Source organism: Protopterus annectens, chromosome 5.part0, assembly GCF_019279795.1.
Source record: "Protopterus annectens isolate FY-2018-M chromosome 5.part0, PAN1.0, whole genome shotgun sequence".
NCBI classification, from domain to species: domain Eukaryota; kingdom Metazoa; phylum Chordata; order Ceratodontiformes; family Protopteridae; genus Protopterus; species Protopterus annectens.
In genome coordinates, this window is record NC_056735.1 from 438892457 (window position 1) to 438910942 (window position 18486).

The following is an 18486-nucleotide window of genomic DNA, read 5'->3' on the forward strand; positions in this document are numbered from 1 at the left end:
GATTGTTGAATTTAGGATTAATTACCAAAGGTAATGCTGTTAGTGAAGGGGGGGGGGGGGTAGTTGTGAAGTTGAATTATTTAAGAACAGAGCGATGATACGGGGCAGGTTCTGGATGGGTGGCAGGGACCAAATAAAGGGGTTTGGTTGGAAGTCATGTTACTAATGTTTTCATTTCACATTGCAGATGACGGTGACACTGATGAAGGACTGATGGACTCAGATAGTGGTTCAGGTGGGGGAGCTGTTTAAGGAAGCAGAAGGCTCATTCAGTACAGGGTCCTCAGCCCCTATGGGGGAAGCGAGCTGCAAGACCAGATGCCAGAGGAAGCAGAAGGAGATGGATTAACAGTTGGAGACAAATGGAGACAAATGTGCCAGACAGAGACCAGTGCCATTGGCAGATGGAGTACACCATTTGCAGCAGCAGATGCCAGCAGGTAATGACACCTTATGTAATTAGATGATGAAGTGGGGGTAGAACAGTTGTGAGCTGTTGGGGGGTATGGATGAACAGGAGCATAATGGATTGGCAGATTTGCTGAGGGTTGAATAACAAGTACACAAGGTTAGAGGTCAGGTAGGAGTATCTGAGGCTGTAGTAGGTACAGTTGAACTAAAACCGTGTTTGAACCCAGTAGTCTTCAACAGGAACTATACGTGGTGGCTTAGATTCTCAGCTAGGGGAATGGCTGGCCACACAGTCCTTCTTGGCAGGAAGCTTCAGGGTTTTTATAACTCTGCACAATACCCCATCAATAAAAGTGAAGATTTGGAGAGGGGATTGTTGTATTCGAACTGACTGATGCTGATGGAGAACAGAGGTTAGGTGAGGCAGACATGCCAGAGATGAAGGATTTGTTGATAGTATTGGTGGCATTAGATAGGATGAGACAGGGTAAGTTTAGGGTACAGACATGGGATAATTAGACACTGGACTTTGTGTATTACATGGCAGTTATATTGAAGAAGGATGGTTGTCAGGCATTTCCCTTGCTGGCTCACTTCCTGATGATTATGGCGGTACAACAATCGTGACCAGGTAACTCATGGCTTTGTCATGACCAGTGCTTCCAGAAAGGGAAAGCAGTAGATAAGATCTTGTGCTCTGACATCAGGTATGCTGACATCTGGTTGGCAACCATGCGTATACAGCTGGCAGTCAGATGAGATTTGGGAAAGATGCAGGAGATAGGGCTAGGACTTGTTGATTCTTTAACTGGGGAAAGTTCTCTTGGCCAGTATGTTGTTTTAGCACTCATTTGTTCTATATATGGGAGAACTCATTCTGCTCAAAGATGCTGGCACAGGGAAGGTGGAGCAGGCCATTCCTCTGCATTGAATCAGGAAGTTAAGTGGACTGGCAGCGATGGGTCAGCAGTACGTTAAGGGGAAAGGGAGTTTTCAAGTCCAGCGGGGCTCATTTTCCTCTAGAGTTCTTACTGAGTGAGCAGTGTCGGCATACCCCTATTAAGGTGGAAGTGTTGCATCAGTTGCTGGAGGATTGTCCAAGTTCCAACCTGGTAAAGGAAGTTACTCATGGTTTTAATATGATTTTTCTATTAAATTTGCAGTTAAACAGAACAATAAATTGTGGAAAAGGGATGTCAGATATTGCAGGCATTGATCAACAAGAAAGTTGGAGCAGTAAGATTCTAGACTTCTTTAAAGACCCTCAGTTTAATGTTTACAAGGTGTTTCATTTAGGATAGGTTCCTAAGAAGAGGCGAGGGGAATTTCAGATGATTCATCACTTATTATTCCCAAGAGAAGATTCTGTGAATAATTACATTGGTAATGGTAGATATGCAAGTGCAATAGGTGTCTCTGAATGATGTGGATAGGAATATCATGGAGTTTGAAGATCTATGGCTTGTGAAACTCGATATCAAATTTGCTTTCCAGTTGTTGCTGGAAAGGCCAGTTGATTGGATGATGTTAGGCATGTGTGTGAATAGAAACTTTTATTTTGACAAGGCTATGCCTATGGATTGTGCTTTTGCTTGTACTATGTTTGAGAATGTAGTTGTTTGTTACAGTGGATATGGGAGTAGGCAGTAGGAGAGCAGAAGGAACTTCATTATTTGAATGATTTTATGTTAATCAGGAAGGTGAGAAAGGGGCCCGCAGAGTGTTAATTGTGTTTAATTCTATGTGTGATGAATTAGGGGCTTTGTTAGTGCCTGAGAAGCAAGATGGCCCTAGTAAATTATTAAAATTTCTAAGTTTGACTTTAGATGAAAAACGAGGTATATCTGGCAAGACAAGCTGTTGAAGTAGTAGGAGAAGACTGATTGATGTAAGTGAGGGATAAGGTCAGGAGTAAGGATGTGTTGGAGATGTTATATTTATTGAATTGACCTTGCAGGGCCATTAGTCCAGCCAAAACTTTTTGTAGGTCAATTACCTATTTTTGAAGGGAGGTAACAGCAAGCACCACTGTGTGTCTGTTACTAAGTTGTTTAAAGAAGACTTGAGATTGCGTCACTGTTTCTTGACTGTTTTTGTGGTGTCTTGTTTTGGCAGGAAGAGTGGGCTTCCTATGAGGATTTAAGCTTGTTCATTGATACAGCAGGGGCACGTGGCATGGGAGCTTTCTTTGCAGGAGAATAGTATTCAGCCACTTGGCCTAAAGAATGGGCAGATGAATGGAGGAAGGATGTGGTGTTTTTGGAGATTATGCCAATTTAGGCAGTGGCAGTTGTGTAGAAGAATAAGTTTTTAAACCGAATGGCGATATTTCATTCAAACAATAGGGCAGTAGTGCAGATTTTGCCTAGGAATACCACCAAATCACCATTGGTGTTGCTGGTCTTACAGAAAGAAAGCAGTCTTGCAGAGTTTTTTAATTAATTTTACATTTTCAGCGAGGCATGTACCAAACAGGGTTAACCGGATAGCTGATAGCATCTCTCGGTTACGGTTTTCCAGGTTTTGACCTTTGGCCCCAAGAAAAAGAGAGAGGCCATTAGACATTCTGGAAGAAGAGTGAAGCACTGGAGATCCACAGTGGGCTAGGTCTACTTGGAAGGCATATAACTCGGCCTTTGCTGCTTTTTCAAGGTTTGCCAGCCTGTTGCTGTTACAGCAAAGAAGTTGGTCATTGGGATTAGTCATGCAGTATGTAGTGTATAGATGGTTGCTAGGGGAGGTGATGAGAACAATAAAAGTTTATTTGTCAGTCCTCAGTATGGTGGTGAAGTTGCGAGGTTTTCATGACGTTACAAAAGAATGGTTGTTAGTGAGAATGTTGACAGGATGGGAGAGGCTGAGAGAAAAGAACAACAATATTTGCTTTCTATTAACCAGACAGTTCCTCAGGGTTTTGTTGAAGAATTCTGGCTGTTGTCAAGCAATTTTCTGGAATACATTAGTCATGTGCCCTTTGCTGTGGTTATATATATGACAGTGTTTAGAGTGGAGGAACTGCTATGTGCATTGCGGTGGAAGGATGCATGTATGTAGGACTCAGTTGTATTAATTTGTTTCAGGAGACTGATGACTGATCAGTCAGGGTAAGGGAGGCCAGGAATGTTGATTAAGTAAACTAAAAGATTGTTATGCCCAGTAGGTTGAATAAAACTGTTGGGAAGAATCTGTGGGCAACAAGAGAGAAGTTTTTCATAATATTCAAGGTAGAGGGATGTCAGCGCCATAATTTATTACCATGGTGTGTCAAGCACTACATTCTCAAGGTGTGTGTAGAAACAGGATTTCTGCACATTCTTTTTGGATTGGGAGAGCATCTGACTTTGCAGAGAAAAGGAGATCAATATTAATAATATTAATCAATAGAGTAAGAATACTCAATAGAGTATTACTGCTCAATGCTAGGATTCTAAGCAAAAAACTCCACTCCCTAGAAGCTCTCTTTAACCTGGAGAATGCTGACATGTATGCAGTCACTGAGATCTGGTTTAAAGCAATGGAGAGCACACCAACAGTGCAAAGTTATAATGCTTTCCACACATTTAGGCCAGCTACTTCACAGGCAAGGACTAAAGGTGGAGGTGTCTCTATTTACATCAAAAATAAATATACTTCATGGCTGGTCAAGCAAGACAATGCACTTGAGTTAATCCATGTTCAAATTACCATAGGCAAAATCCAGTACTTCCTTGCCATCTATAGGTCCCCCTCTATGACCCAGGAAACTCATGCCATGTATTTAAACTTATTAGAAACAGTAACCTTCCAACCCAATACCATATTCATGGGTGACGTTAATTACCCCACTATTAATTGGGAATCATATATAACACCAAATTTACATGCACAAAGATTCTTGGATTTTATAAACATAAATTCCTTTGACCAGATAGTCAATACACCCCCCAGGGGTGCAACCATACTGGATCTGGTCTTCATTAATATGGGACAGTGCTGCACACCCCCAACTGTAATGTCTTCCCTAGTAAAGTCAGACCACAAAATGGTCTCCTATGAAGTAAAAATAAAACCTGGACCCCCAGCTATACCTGGAATATTCAGGAGCTATTTGACGGCTAACTTCCTGCTACTTAGTGATAACCTGGCAAAATTCGAAGCTCCATAAAACCTAAGAAAATTGCTGCCTATGCAGAATTGTTCACAGAAACTCTGTACAAGCATATCAACAGCTGCATAAAGGCAGCTGTACCCACCAGGAAGAAGTACAGAAACTAACTCAATAAACAAGCCACCCTGGTGGAATCACAAAATCAATCGGCTGTGTAACAGAAGGAAGAATATAATAGCAAACATTTGGAGGTGCAGCACCCAGCAGGATAAAGGCATTCTCATAAAATTAAACAAACAACTCAGAGGACAGAAAGTCTACCAAAAGCCAAATTTAAGGTAAGTTTGGCATCCCAAGCCAAGGACAATCACAAAGCATTATCCTGCTGTGTCTGCAACCTCAAAGGCAATACACAACTGTGTGCAGAACTCATTGTAAACAGAGCCACCTATACTGAGCCAGAAGACATAGCAAACTTCCTGGCTCATAAATTCACCTCTGTCTTTACCCCCCTCCCTCAACCTTCCCTCAGGAAATATCATCAAATATAAGTCCCCCTGCTATCACTATGGAATAGGTCCTTAATGGTCTCTCTCAGACCAGGAACACTGTATCAATGGGCCCAAACAATATCCCAGGATGCCTTCTAAATAGCATGAAACATGATCTATCAGGGCCTCTGGAATTATTTAACTGCAGCCTCCAAACAGGCTTCGTGCCTCATGAATGGAGAAAGGCAAAAGTCATTCCTCTGCACAAAGGTGGGGCTATCTCCAGATCCTGGAAACTACAGACCCCCTAAGTCTCACCAGTCTTATATGTAAAGCCATGGCAAGAATTATCATGGAGTTGATCAACAGAGATATAGTAAACCTCCAGACACTGGATCCAACCCAGTTTGGGTTCGGCAAGGGCAGATCATACCTACTCAACCTGGCAGACTTCTTTGAAAATGGCACCAAAGCAATGGATGAGGGCAACATCGTTCACACTGCCTACCTTGACCTGGCCAAGGCATTTGACACAATACCCCACCCAGCATCAGTGACAAACTCAAGAGGTTAGGTAGAAACCCATATGTCACCCAGTGGATAGCCAACCGGCTCACAGACAGGACCCAGAAAATTAGAATTGGGGAATCCACTTTTACAAAGAGGCCAGACACAAGTGGAGTCCCTCAGAGAACAGTCCTTGGACCATTCCTTTTTTGGCATTTACTTCTCAGAAGTCAAAGCCAATGTCAATGATCTCTGGCTGACTAAAGTTGCAGATGATGGCAAATTAGGAGCTGTCATTGAATCTCACACTGACACAAATGTTCTCCAGAAGGGGCTGACACTGACAAACAACTGGTGTCAGAGCCATGGACTAAAACTAAATGACAAGAAATGCATAATAGTATCCTCTGGGAAGTCATCCATCCCTGGTAACTATCATATTGACAATGCACCCCTTAGAGCTGACCTAGTAGTCAGGGACTTAGGGACACACATAGATAGCAATCTAGCCTTTAACCATCATGTGTCTACAGTGGTGAAGAAATCATTCTATGTTGCACAACTTATAAACAAAAGTATGGCATCTAAGTTCAAGGAAGTCATTGTTCCAATGTATTTGGCATTTATCAGACCTATCACTGAGTACAATGTCCCCTTTGGTATATACCTAACCAGGCATATCCAACAATTGGAATGTCCACAGAGGCTCCTCATTAAAAGAATACAAGGTGTATGTAAAATGTCCTATGCAAACTGGCTCAAGGCCCTATCCCTGTATTTTGTATCTTACAGTCTTTTGAGGGGAGATCTATGTCTGGCATACAGGGCATTGTCAGACCCCACTCTGACAGACCTGCATATCCACAAAACAAACAGCATCAGAATTACCCACTTAAACCTTGACTGTGATTTAAATAGGACCTGCTGCAGACATTGATATGTATCTCAGAGACTACCCCATCTATGGACCAGGCTCCCTAACCATGTGAAGCAGAGTTCCTCCATAACCCAATTCAAGTGCAACTTGGACAATTGGATGGGAAACCAGAAACTGATCACTGGTTTGATACCTATGTCTCTAATGGACACAGATAACCTGTAAATGGATATTTTCCCAGGCCTTTATCAAGGGTATCAGAACTTGTCAAAGATTTGGGATGCATAGCTAGGCTTAAAAAGGCCCTTGTGGTCGTTAGCCTAGTAAACACCTATGAACCTAAGAAGAGAGCAGGGAGTTGGTTCTCTAGAGCTTATTTAGAGTATGTAAGATGAAGAGATATTAACACACTGATTTATTTGTTTTTCTGATAACACACTAGCTATTCTGGGGCATTCATTTGTATTCTGGGCAGAGAAGAGATCAGGCCATGAGGCCTGGAAGAACTATGTTAGGACTTTTGCAAGAAAGGTGGAAGGTTGCTTTGTGAGGATTTAGAGGTTTACTTTGGTGTCAGTTGTTGCTATGTTTGAAAAGACAATAATGGCATTGGGTGGTCCTGAAAATATTGATAATTCATTTAGGAGATACTGACTTAAGTTGGGTACCTAAAACACAGCTATTGGCATTGATTGTTAGTGATTTAGTTAAGATAAAATAACAGCATCCACAAATGGTGTTAGTGTCTTCAGATATTAGACATAGACTAGTGTAGAAACAGGCTGCTAGCTTTGTAGCATTATGGGGGGCTAGGTATTTTGTGAATCACACAGTTTCAAAGGTATTAAATGAGTCAGATGTGATGGTGGTTAAGCACAGAGACTTTGATAATTGGGATTCACTTTGGTATAGGAGTGATGGGCTACATCTAAGTGACATAGGTTTGTATTTGTTTATGTACATATGACATTGGCCTTACAGAATGCTGTCAGTCACTTATGATAAGAGAAGAGGGGTTATGGTTGAAAGTCTCTTCTCTTCCCCCTTTCCTTCATAGCTTGCAAGATGATCCGAGGTATACTGTCTCGCACGTTTGGAACTGAGTAAACAGATGGTGTAGTGCAGCTTGTTTCTTTACAGGCTAGTGGTCAATGCTGGTCATAATGTAATATTCTACAAGGGTTTTAACAATTGTAAAAAAATGTTCAATATTCATTGTGTTTATGAAATTTAACAGAAGTTTGATTATTTATGCTGCATTTTCAAGTATAGAGTTGTCAATAAACTGGTCACAATGTTACATGTGTTGTGGGTATTGTTTCAAAGTGCTTGGATAAATGAAGTTTGGCCACATACAGATTTGTCTAGGGTCACCTTGAGGTATGGGGGTTGTAGCTGTTGTGGGCAGGTTTGGGGGGGTAACAAGAAGTGGAGCAGATAGGAATTTGTAAAATGAAAGCAGTGTAGCTAAGGGAGGGAAGGGTTAGAGCTAGGGAATAGGTTAAGAGATATTGAGATCATTGGGGAAGGGGGTTGTGAAGGCAAAAAGCTTCTGTACTGAATTAGCTCAATTGTTTGGTGTAGGATTTTAGTTATTTCTGCCCCCACAGCCCATTGTAGATTATGGAGTGTGGTTGGCTGGAGAAGAAGGGTTTTGTGTGAACCTCTCTTCTGTTCCCCCTTTCCTTCTTAGCTTGTGTGGTGAGCAAAGGTATAATGTCTCGCAATTTTGGATAAAGTGAGTGGAGAGTATAACCCTGCTTGTTTCTTTGTGGGTGAGCAGTCAACACTGCCCATAATGTTGCAATGTTTTACAAGGGTTTTAACAAATGTAAAAAAAGTGTTCAATATTTTCTGTGTTTATGAAATGTAACAAAAGTTGAATTATTTGTACTGTATTTTCCAATACAGACTTGTCAATAAAGTGGTCGCGCTGGCACTGTCTGTGGATACTGTCTTAATGTCCTTGCACAGTTAATACTGCAATGCTTTAATTATCTTTACCTGTTTGTCTATGTATAAATAGTCCCCTTTAGAATACAGTCATCACAGATTGCACAAATTATTAATCAAGACCATGGTATACTGTGAGTTATGATAGGAAGCACAGCCCAATTATTCTTGCAATGTATGGTTTCCATGATATTGTCTTTCTGTTCCTCTATAGCATTTCTATCACTGAAGTTATAATTCTCATAAAAATCATTTAGGCCTTCACCTACTACATGGTAAGATGCTTGCTCAGGCATATAGCAAAGCATGTCATAGTGATAAAGGATTGCATTTTCTTCTCTTCTTCTTTCAGTAACCTTTGTGTGCACCCATCTCTCTATTCAAATAGTGGGCTTCCTCAGCGTGGTTCATCAATAGCAGAAACATTATTTAAGCTATGTTGAAAGCCACCATACATGGAGAGTATTTAAAGATGTTTTATTGCTTATGTGAAGTGATAAGAAGAGCAAGAAGTTTTTTCCACTTTGTTTTATGGAGTGTGGCTTGTTCTACATCCCCAATAAACATAAGTCATGCATAAGTAGTCTTTTAACCGCATTTTGTATAATCAATGGGAAAAAAAAGTTTGCAGTAAACATTTCTGAATACCCTTCTGAATACCCAAATGTTTATTGGCAGCAGTTGAATACTTACTTTTATCTGTAAGTAAACTTGACAGTTCTTCACATAATAGTTAAAATTAGTTTTGTGCCTGAATATCTCACAGTAAATTATCTGGAATGCAGAAACAGCAAAAACATCCATTCTTAAAGCTCTGATTTCACCATGTCAGTGATTAGGTCATAATGGTAAGCTTTTTTTTTCGTTTCTTTTCTCCATGTGGATTCTAGAAAGAAGAACTAAAAATATACAGTATTGTATGTAAAACTTGGCAAGGTGCATTTAAAGAAGGTTAGACAAATATTGAAACTATGGATGGCACTTCTTGTTCCAGAGTTTGTACTTTAATAAGACATATCAGCAGAGAATGCAGCTGTACCTTCATGCAAATACATTTAGTCATCAACTTCCTTCACAGTGCAGAGGCTGTGGTCACTACATCTGACCCTGATACTGCAGCAGCTGTGCTACAAGTGCCAACTCCCAAATGTTTTCACTGAGAATTGTGTCTTCATACAAAAGCCTGTGGTCACTATATCCTAACCCCATACTGCAGGAGCTCTGCCACAAGGGCCAACTCCAAAACGTTTTCACTGAGAAGTTTGTCTTTGTAAAATGTAAGCAAATGTTCCCAAAGAACCTTGCTGTGTATTAACTTCAACTAGTCAAATATATGCCTACCTCTGTGGGAAATTGGCTTTAACATCCTTCCACCCCCTCCAAAAGAGTAGTACTTGCACTCTAAGAACCACTTACTAATTTGGCCACTGTCCTTTTTTTATACACTGTATATGTTCTTCTTTCGGCTTTTCCCAGTTAGGGGTCGCAACAGCGGAATTCCAGTCCGCTAATGATTGGCAGTAGATTTTTTATGGGTGCCGAGGTGCCAGCTCGACGCCCAACCTTCAATGATGGCACACCCATTCTACGCATGTCTTTCAAACACCACTCGACTGCGGGGAGGACATGCAGACTCCACACAGAAGACGCTTCAGCCAAGAATCGAATGGGAGAACCTCTTGCTGTGAGGCAACAATGCTACCGCTGCACCACTGCAGATTTTTTATACACTGTATATGATAGTTACTTATTATTCATGGTTGACAGGTTTCTGCATTTAGGAAATATAAAAAAAATGGTTTACTGTGTACCCCTCTGTTCTGTTAATCGCTTTGTATTAGCTGTAAATTGATTACCCTCTGAAATAAATTGACCTGAAGCTGGAAATCCACTATGCTCAGCCTTGTTTTGATTCACTCCCCTACCCTACCCTCAATTCCCACCACTCCGTCTTCTTCTACTATTATATTTCCTACATACACATTTCACTTGTAATTCCTATTCCCTAACCCTCCCAAACAACTTTAGTACTATTTTTACAAACACTCCGGATTCTTTTTACCAACCTACTTGCTTTGTTTTATCTTATAAACAGAAACGTCTATATCCAAACATCAGCACTGTTATTTCATATTCCCAACTGCCAATTTGGAACATGATCTGTAACATATAATATCAGCAATCATTTAGGGCTGTTTGCTTTAAGGCATGTACTTTGTGATCTCAAGCATGCTGAAAATTATGTTAATTGATACATAATTCATGCAAACTATTTATATCATACAACAGTCCTGTTTCTTTTTACCTAATTCCTAACTTCCATTTAAACTTTTAGCACCATTCCCAGCTACCTCTCTCCCCCCCATACTGCTTTGCACTATATTCATTCATAGTCACACTTCTCCCTAACAGCCTATATCTATTTTATGTTGTATCTTCTACTTGTCCCAATTAAAGCCTTACTTTTTCCTATTTTAACCACATTCTTACACTAACCTTTTAAACAAGTCTATTCCTTACATTCCTGAGAAGACACTAGGACAACCTAACTTTCATCCTTCATAGAAATTACTTCTTTCCTACCTACCTTCTATCGGTTTTTAGACTTCACCACCACTAAATATCCCCTCTGCCATGCAACTTCAGCGATGATCATTCAGACATCGACTGTTATGGTAAGTTCAACTTACATAACTGCACTATGTTCTTCATATTAATCACTACTGCAGTAGCCTTAGCTATAGCAGCGGCCTTAGCTATATGTGTGGATTACAATAGCTAACTATATTTGGGAGATGGAAGGAGAAGGGTCCAGGAGCCACTAGAGAATGGCCCCAGCAAAACTTCAACTAGACCCACAGAAGAAATCAAGCTTATAGTGCTTTGCAAAAGTATATACAGAGCACCAAGTAGCAGCTACTAGAATAGTTCTGGAATTCAACCCTTTTCAAAAAACCATAGATAAAACCAAGGCCCTGACAGAGTAGGCCTTGACCCTGTCTGGAAGAGATTTGTCACGGTGAGTATAACAAAAGGTAACTGCCTTAGACAACCATTTGGAAATAGTCTGTTTTGACACAGGTTGTCCCTTCTTCTTACCTTCACAAAAAATGAACAATTGATTCGAAGATCTGAAAGATTTAGTTTTGTCAAGGTAATACCTAATTTGTCTATGGACATCCAAATTATGGAGTATCCTTTCTTCTTCACTTTTAGGTTCAGAAAAGAAAACAGGGAGATGGATATTGTGGCTTAAAGTAAACTCAAATACCACTTTAGGAATAAAAGAAGGATTAGTTCTCAAAGAAACCCTCTGCCTATGGAAAATGAGGTAGGGTTGACTCACTATAAGACCTTGCAACTCAGATACACTTCTTGTAGAGGTCAGAGCAATAGGAAAAACTGATTTTTATGCTAAGAACCTCAAGTCAGCCAGATTAGCTGGTTCAAATGGAGCAAGTGTTAGTTTCTCTAACACAAAATTAAGATCCCAAGGTGGGGACACCAGTTCACTTGGTGGCCTCTTATGCAGAACCCACTTTCAAGAACACTTTCTTATGAGACTGCCATGAAAGAGGAAGATCCATGGGCAGGCATGCTGAAATGGCTGATAAATTAACCTTGATAGAGGAAAAAGAAAGAACATAAGATAACATCTCACACAAATACTGTACAACCAGAGAACATCTTGCCCTGAATGGATACTGGTTATGTTGTCGGCACTATCAAGAAAACATTTTTTCCATTTGCTAATATACGGCTTCCTACTAGCAGACTTTCTTGCCTCTGTTAGTATCTGCTGCACTTCCTCAGAAAATAGGTGCCCAACAGGAGTTAAGACCCTATCATTCAGGCACTCAATTGAAGATGACTGATTGCAAGTGTATCAAGCACCCCTATTCTTGAGTGAGTAGATCAATTCTGTGAGGACGGTTGTAGTAATTGTACTTGACCACTTCCAAAAGAAGGGGAAACCACAATTGCTTGGGCCAAAAGAGGTCATCACAATGATCTTGGGGGATTTCTTCTACATCTTCAGAAGTACCCCGTGTATTAATGAAAAGAGTGAAAAGACCATTCCTGTCCAAAGAAAGGAAAGGGCGTCTGTCCTCCAGACCTTCTTGCATGGAGTTATGGAACACAATTTTGCCAGATGATTGTTTTGAGAGGAGGCAAACACATGCACTTGAGGAGCTCCCCACAGATGGATTGAATCTTGGATGTTCCTTCATCTATTTTCCATTTGTGAAGGTCTGTTCTGGATCTACTCAGCTAGTCTTGCACACAGGTTTCCTCTGACAGAATGTAAGATGCTTGTAGAGTGAGATTGTGCTGTGAAACTATATCCCAAGTGAACACGGCTTGTCTCCAAAGGGGGTATGACCTGGTTCCCCCTTGCTTTTTGATGTACCACATGACTGCGGTATTGTCTGTAACCACTTGAAGAGGTCTCAAGGACCAAAGCTATTTCAGAGAGTGGAGTGCTTGATGAGAGAAAGCATCTCTTTGATACTTATGTGCTTGCATCTTTGCTTGGTGTCCCACATCCTCTGCACATTTATTCTTCCTGAAACTGCTCCCAAACAAAGTCCAAAGCATCCATGATGACTGACTGCTTTGGATCAGGGATGGAGAAGGGGAGGCCTGGATTTAAGGATACCTATTGTCTCCTCCTAAACATTTCTCTTCTGACAAACCATGGTACTGGTATCTGAAACTATAAAGGGTGCTTGAGGATGGGAGCAAAGAGATTTCAGATACCATTGTATCTTTCTGATGTGGAGTATTGTCAGGGGTGTCATGAGAATCATAGATGCCATGAGACCCACAATTCTGATGTATTTCCTCACAGTGAGCAACATCTGAATGGAAAACCTCAAAAATAGATCTAGATAAAGATCTACATTTTCTTGTGGAAGAAAAGGTCTTTGTCACTTGTCTGGTCAGGATAAAACAGACAAACAAATGTGGGTTCTGTTCAAGCAGCTTTATTATGTACAAACACATCAGGATTAAAGCTTAATAATTTTAACTTAGATAAACTTATTAACAAACTAGCTATCACACTCATACATGCTCACTCTCTGGCTGCACTCTCAAAATGGCACTGAAGTTAGCAAGTACTTGCTATGTATATGCACATGCTGTCCTTAGAAATGCTTCTTAAAGGTACAAAACACACATACTATTCTACATCCTCCCCCTATGAGAAATGAGTAATGCATTATTGACGGCATTAATCGACATGCAGTTGATACAAAATAAATCTTTGACATCTAATTATGCAGAACTAAATACATATAGACAGTTATGTCCAGGCTGCTGTGTATTTTACACTAGGTCTAGAAATACGACCAAATTGTGTGATATAGAAATTAGAGTCAGGTCTAGCAACTGGGACTGTCTCTGCTGAATGTTCAACTTTGGGGACATCCAGAACATCATCAGGAATGGAAGTAAAGTTAAGACACGTTCTGCAACAGGAACATTGTCTGGACCACTCTGAGATCTAGAGACTATATCACAGGAACAATGCTGTGATATCGATTCTGATGCAGGAAGAAGATGTCTGTCATTTCTCCTGTACTTCATACCCTCAGTTTCTACAAAGCAGGATCTTGGCTCGACACATATACCTCTTACTTGACTGATCTGGTCAAAACCTTTCGCCGTTTGTATCCTCACTGTCTCTCTTTCTTGCAATGGACAAAGAAATCTGCTCAATTTATCATAGCTGGACTTCTAGAAAGAATGCTTTCTGAAGAGTTAGGCTTTGATTGTTCTGTTATTCTTTGCTTTAGGCCTCAACAAACTGGAAGTGATAGGCAATGTTGCTCTGTTTTGCCTAGACAGAAGTCTTTGAGCAAGTGAGCCAACTATATCGTCACGGGGTATGTTTCTGAGATTGAGTAAATTCAAAAACACATTGGTATTATCATGCTTTGACTTCTCTAGTAATTGCTTTGCACTCTGTACTGCACGTTCAGCTAGTCCATTTGACTGTGGATATTCAGGACATTATTAACATGTACAAAGTCCCATTCTTTTGCAAATTTCTGAAACATCTGACTGGTAAATTGGGTACCATTGTCAAAAATAACTTTGTGTGGACTACCATGGCCTGAGAAATGATGTTTCAACTTGGTGATAGCAGTGCATGTTAGGTTAGGTAGTAAATTGACCTCAAACCAGTTCAAATAAGAATCTACCAACACTAAGTAATGCCGATTGTTCCACTCGAATATATATCAGTGGCTACTGCTGACCAAGGTAGTTCAGGAACTTGATTTAGCTGAAGTGGTTCATTTTGCAAATGTGGTTTAGTACTATTGCATACTGAACAAGAAGAAAGTACTTTATCAATATTTAATGCTAGAGAAGGCCAAAGTACTAGTCCCCTCACCCTTCTTTTGGTAGATTCGGAACCTGGGTGACCACGATGTAAAATCTTGATGCATTCACGTTGTTCGGATGCAGGAACAATTTTAGGACCTTTGAAAATAATGCTATCTTCCATCAACATCTCATCTCTGTAAGGAAAAACAGTTTGCACTTCAGGTGGTACACTGGATTGCTTTGACGGCCATCCAACATTAATGTAGTTGTTGAGCTTTTACAAAACTGGATCTGCCTTGTATGATCTCTCAGCTCATCAAGTCTCATGGCAGAAAAATTATGCACTTCCATGACATCAAAGTCAAAAATTCTCTGCATAAGCTGTTTCGTTGTATTTCTGGGTGATCTGGATAAAGTATCAGCCAGACAAAGAAATCTGCCTTTTTATATGCCATTTTGAAGTTGTACTTTTGCAATCTAAGCATCATTCTTTGTAATCTCGCTGGAGCTGAATGCATAGGCTTCTTCAAAATAGTGGCTAGAGGTTGATCATCAGTTTCAATCTGAATAACTCAACCATAAATATAATCATGAAACTTTGAAGATGTAAATGTTATTTCCAAAAGTTCTTTCTTAATTTGAGCATATTGTATTTCAGTTTGGGTAAGAGTTCTAGATGCATAGGCTACTGGTCTGCCCTCTTGAAGAATAACTGCGCCAAGACCAAATTTTGAAGCATCACAGGAAAGAGTGACTGGTTTATTGACGTCATAATATCTTAATGTAGGTGGGGTGGCAATTTTCTGCTTAATCTCTTCAAATGCTCTCTGGTGCTGTTTCAACCACGACCATGTAACATGTTTGTGCATTAGCTCTCTCAAAGGTGCTGTCAACTCACTGAAGTCTGGAATAAAATTGCCTAAATAGTTGACCATACCAAGAAAACATTGTAGAGCTTGAACATTATCCAGTGCTGACATCTTTAGAATGGCTGCCTGCTTGGATGGGTCTGGTCGCAAGCCAGTGCTAGTAAATAAATGGCCTACATATGTAACTTCTGTTAGTCTGAATTTGCACTTCAGAAGATTGAGCTTCAAGTTCACCTCACGTGTTCTGACTAGTGCTTTCTTAAGGTTTCTGTCATGCTCTGCGTCACCATTGCCTTCAACCAATAAATCATCTACTATTATAGCACAAGGATAACCTGAAAGAAATTTAGTCCATTGCACGTTGAAAGACTTCACTTGCAGAATTTATTCCAAATGGCATACTGAGGAATCTGCATCTACCAAATGGGGTACTGAAAGTAGTCAGTAGTGAAGATATGCAGCCAAGCATCATTTGCCAAAATGAACTTTCTGCATCCAAGACAGAAAAAACAGTGGCATTTGGTATTAGGGCTGCTACTTCCTCAACTGTACATATAGGATGATGTGGTCTCTTTAATGCTTTGTTCAAATCTCTTGGGTAAATGCATATTCTGATTTTGTCTGCAACTTTTTTTGTGGGCTGCTACCATGGATGACACCCATTCATTTGGTTCTGTAACTGGACCATTTCACCACCTTGCTGCACCATTTATTCCAAATGAGCTTTGAATTTATTCTGTATAACTATCAAAACTTTTTTTGCCGGTCTGACCACTGGACTGACCTCTAGATCTAACTTCATATAATACACAACTGGAAGTTTGCCTAACTTGTCATCAAAAACATCAGCATACTCTGAGAAAATAGCTTCAGTAAAATTGGAACTGGGATATGTACTTATATGATGAATTTCTTTTGTAAAGGAAAGCAGATTCATTCTCACACTATCTCTGACACCCAACAATGACTGCACAGGTCTTTGGACTACATGGAATAGTAAGCTGTTGCAGTTTCTAACCAAATTACATGAAAACACTATTGAGCCTTCGGTTTGAATTTCTTCACCTCTATAAGCAACAAGTTTCGCACAACTGTCCACATTGAATTGCTTTCCAGTTCTCGCCTTAGCAAGTGTGTTTGCTGACATAACATTACACTTTGAACCAGTGTCTATTTTGAGCTTGGTGGATTTACGATTGATCTGGACAGTACAAAACACTTCATTCTTTGTCAATAAATCTTCTGCATCAACCTTTTCACCAATTACTGATACACCATCTTTGTAGAAAGTAGAGTTGCAACTCTCTATATGATCAACTTGCTTTTTTAAGTGACTCTTCTTTATAACTGTGTGAGGTTTACTTGATTTTCAAAACTTTTGAAAATGGTTCAATTTTTTTACACTCGTGGCATTGCTGACCAATTGCTAAGCACTTTTCTCTTTCAGACTCATAATTGGCACCTCGATTATGACAGTTAACAATAAAAATTGATTTGGGTTTTGCTGACTCACCCTTGTACTGAACATGTCCTTCTCACTGAACTAGTCTTAGAACTTGGTGGAAAACTATGGGTTTTACCTGCCACACTTGCAGGTGTTACAGCCGCCACGTGCTTAGGCCTGCTTCTGCTAGGTACGTGTTGCATGCTATCTAAATTTGCTGTCAAGCCTGTTGAAACCATGTTCTTATCACTTGCAAGCATACTTGTGTGCCTCTCTGCAACTTCATGGATTTGACAAATCACAATAGCTTTGCTCAGCATTAAATCACTACCACAAAGCAAAATCTTTCTCACTGCAGCACTATTAATACCACAGACAAACCTGTACTTTATTAACTCATCTTTTAAATCACCAAACCTCTACATGTTCTAGCTTTGCTTCTCAGGTCAGTAATATAAGCTGCAAAAGTTTCTCCTGGTTTTTGATCTCTTGCGTAAAATAAATGCCACTCTAATGTAAAATTTGTCTGGGGGTTGCACATTTCCCTGAATAGCAAAGCTATCGAGATTTGTCAAATCCATGAAGTTGCAGAGAGGCACACAGGTACACTTGCAAGTGATAAGAGCATAGTTTCCCCAGGCTCTAGAGCAAATGTAGACAGCATACAACATGTACCTAGCAGAAACAACCTCAAATTTGATCTACATATAAATCAAACCATAAAAAACATCCACAAAAAATTGGGTAGTCTTTACAAAAATAAACCATTTCTAACTCAACCTGCCAGAATAACCATAGCTCAAACTCACCTCCTCTCCACACTATTCTATGCTGCACCTATCTTCACCAACCTACCCAAAAGTGAAATTGACAAGCTCAACATCTGCTAAAATCAAAATAGCCAAATTTGCTACCAGTGCTCCTTACCGAGCCCATCACTATCACTCACTAAATCAACTTAACTGGCTTGAGTTCCCTAATCTCCTATCATTCCATCAGCTTTCTTTTGTCCATAAACTACTATTACTTTCAGATAAAACCCCAGCACTGTCCAACCTACTAAAACTACAAGCTAATCCCAGACAACTTCACTCTAGTGATAAAAGACTAATCAAAGTGACCAAAAGCAATAACACAGCAGACTCCCACTTCCATAACTACATAGGCAAAATTTGGAACACCTTTCCTTCTGACATTTCCTCAGCCGACTCAAAGGTTACATTTAAAAAATGACTCAAGGAACACCTAAAATTCTCATGCATATGTGTGATGGATCCACACAGTCTACCAGTTTTTGCTATGCCTCGAGCCACATATCACTGTGTATGTTTAATTATTGCTAGATTGATTATTGCTAGTTCTTGATATGCCACTACATCACTATATGCTGCTAATATTGTAACACTACAATATGCTTAAGAGCAGGCCTTGCTCACTGATTACTGGTATTACTGAACTTTTGTTAACCTATAAGTTATTTATCAGCTTAAAAGATGTTTACCAGAATGTGG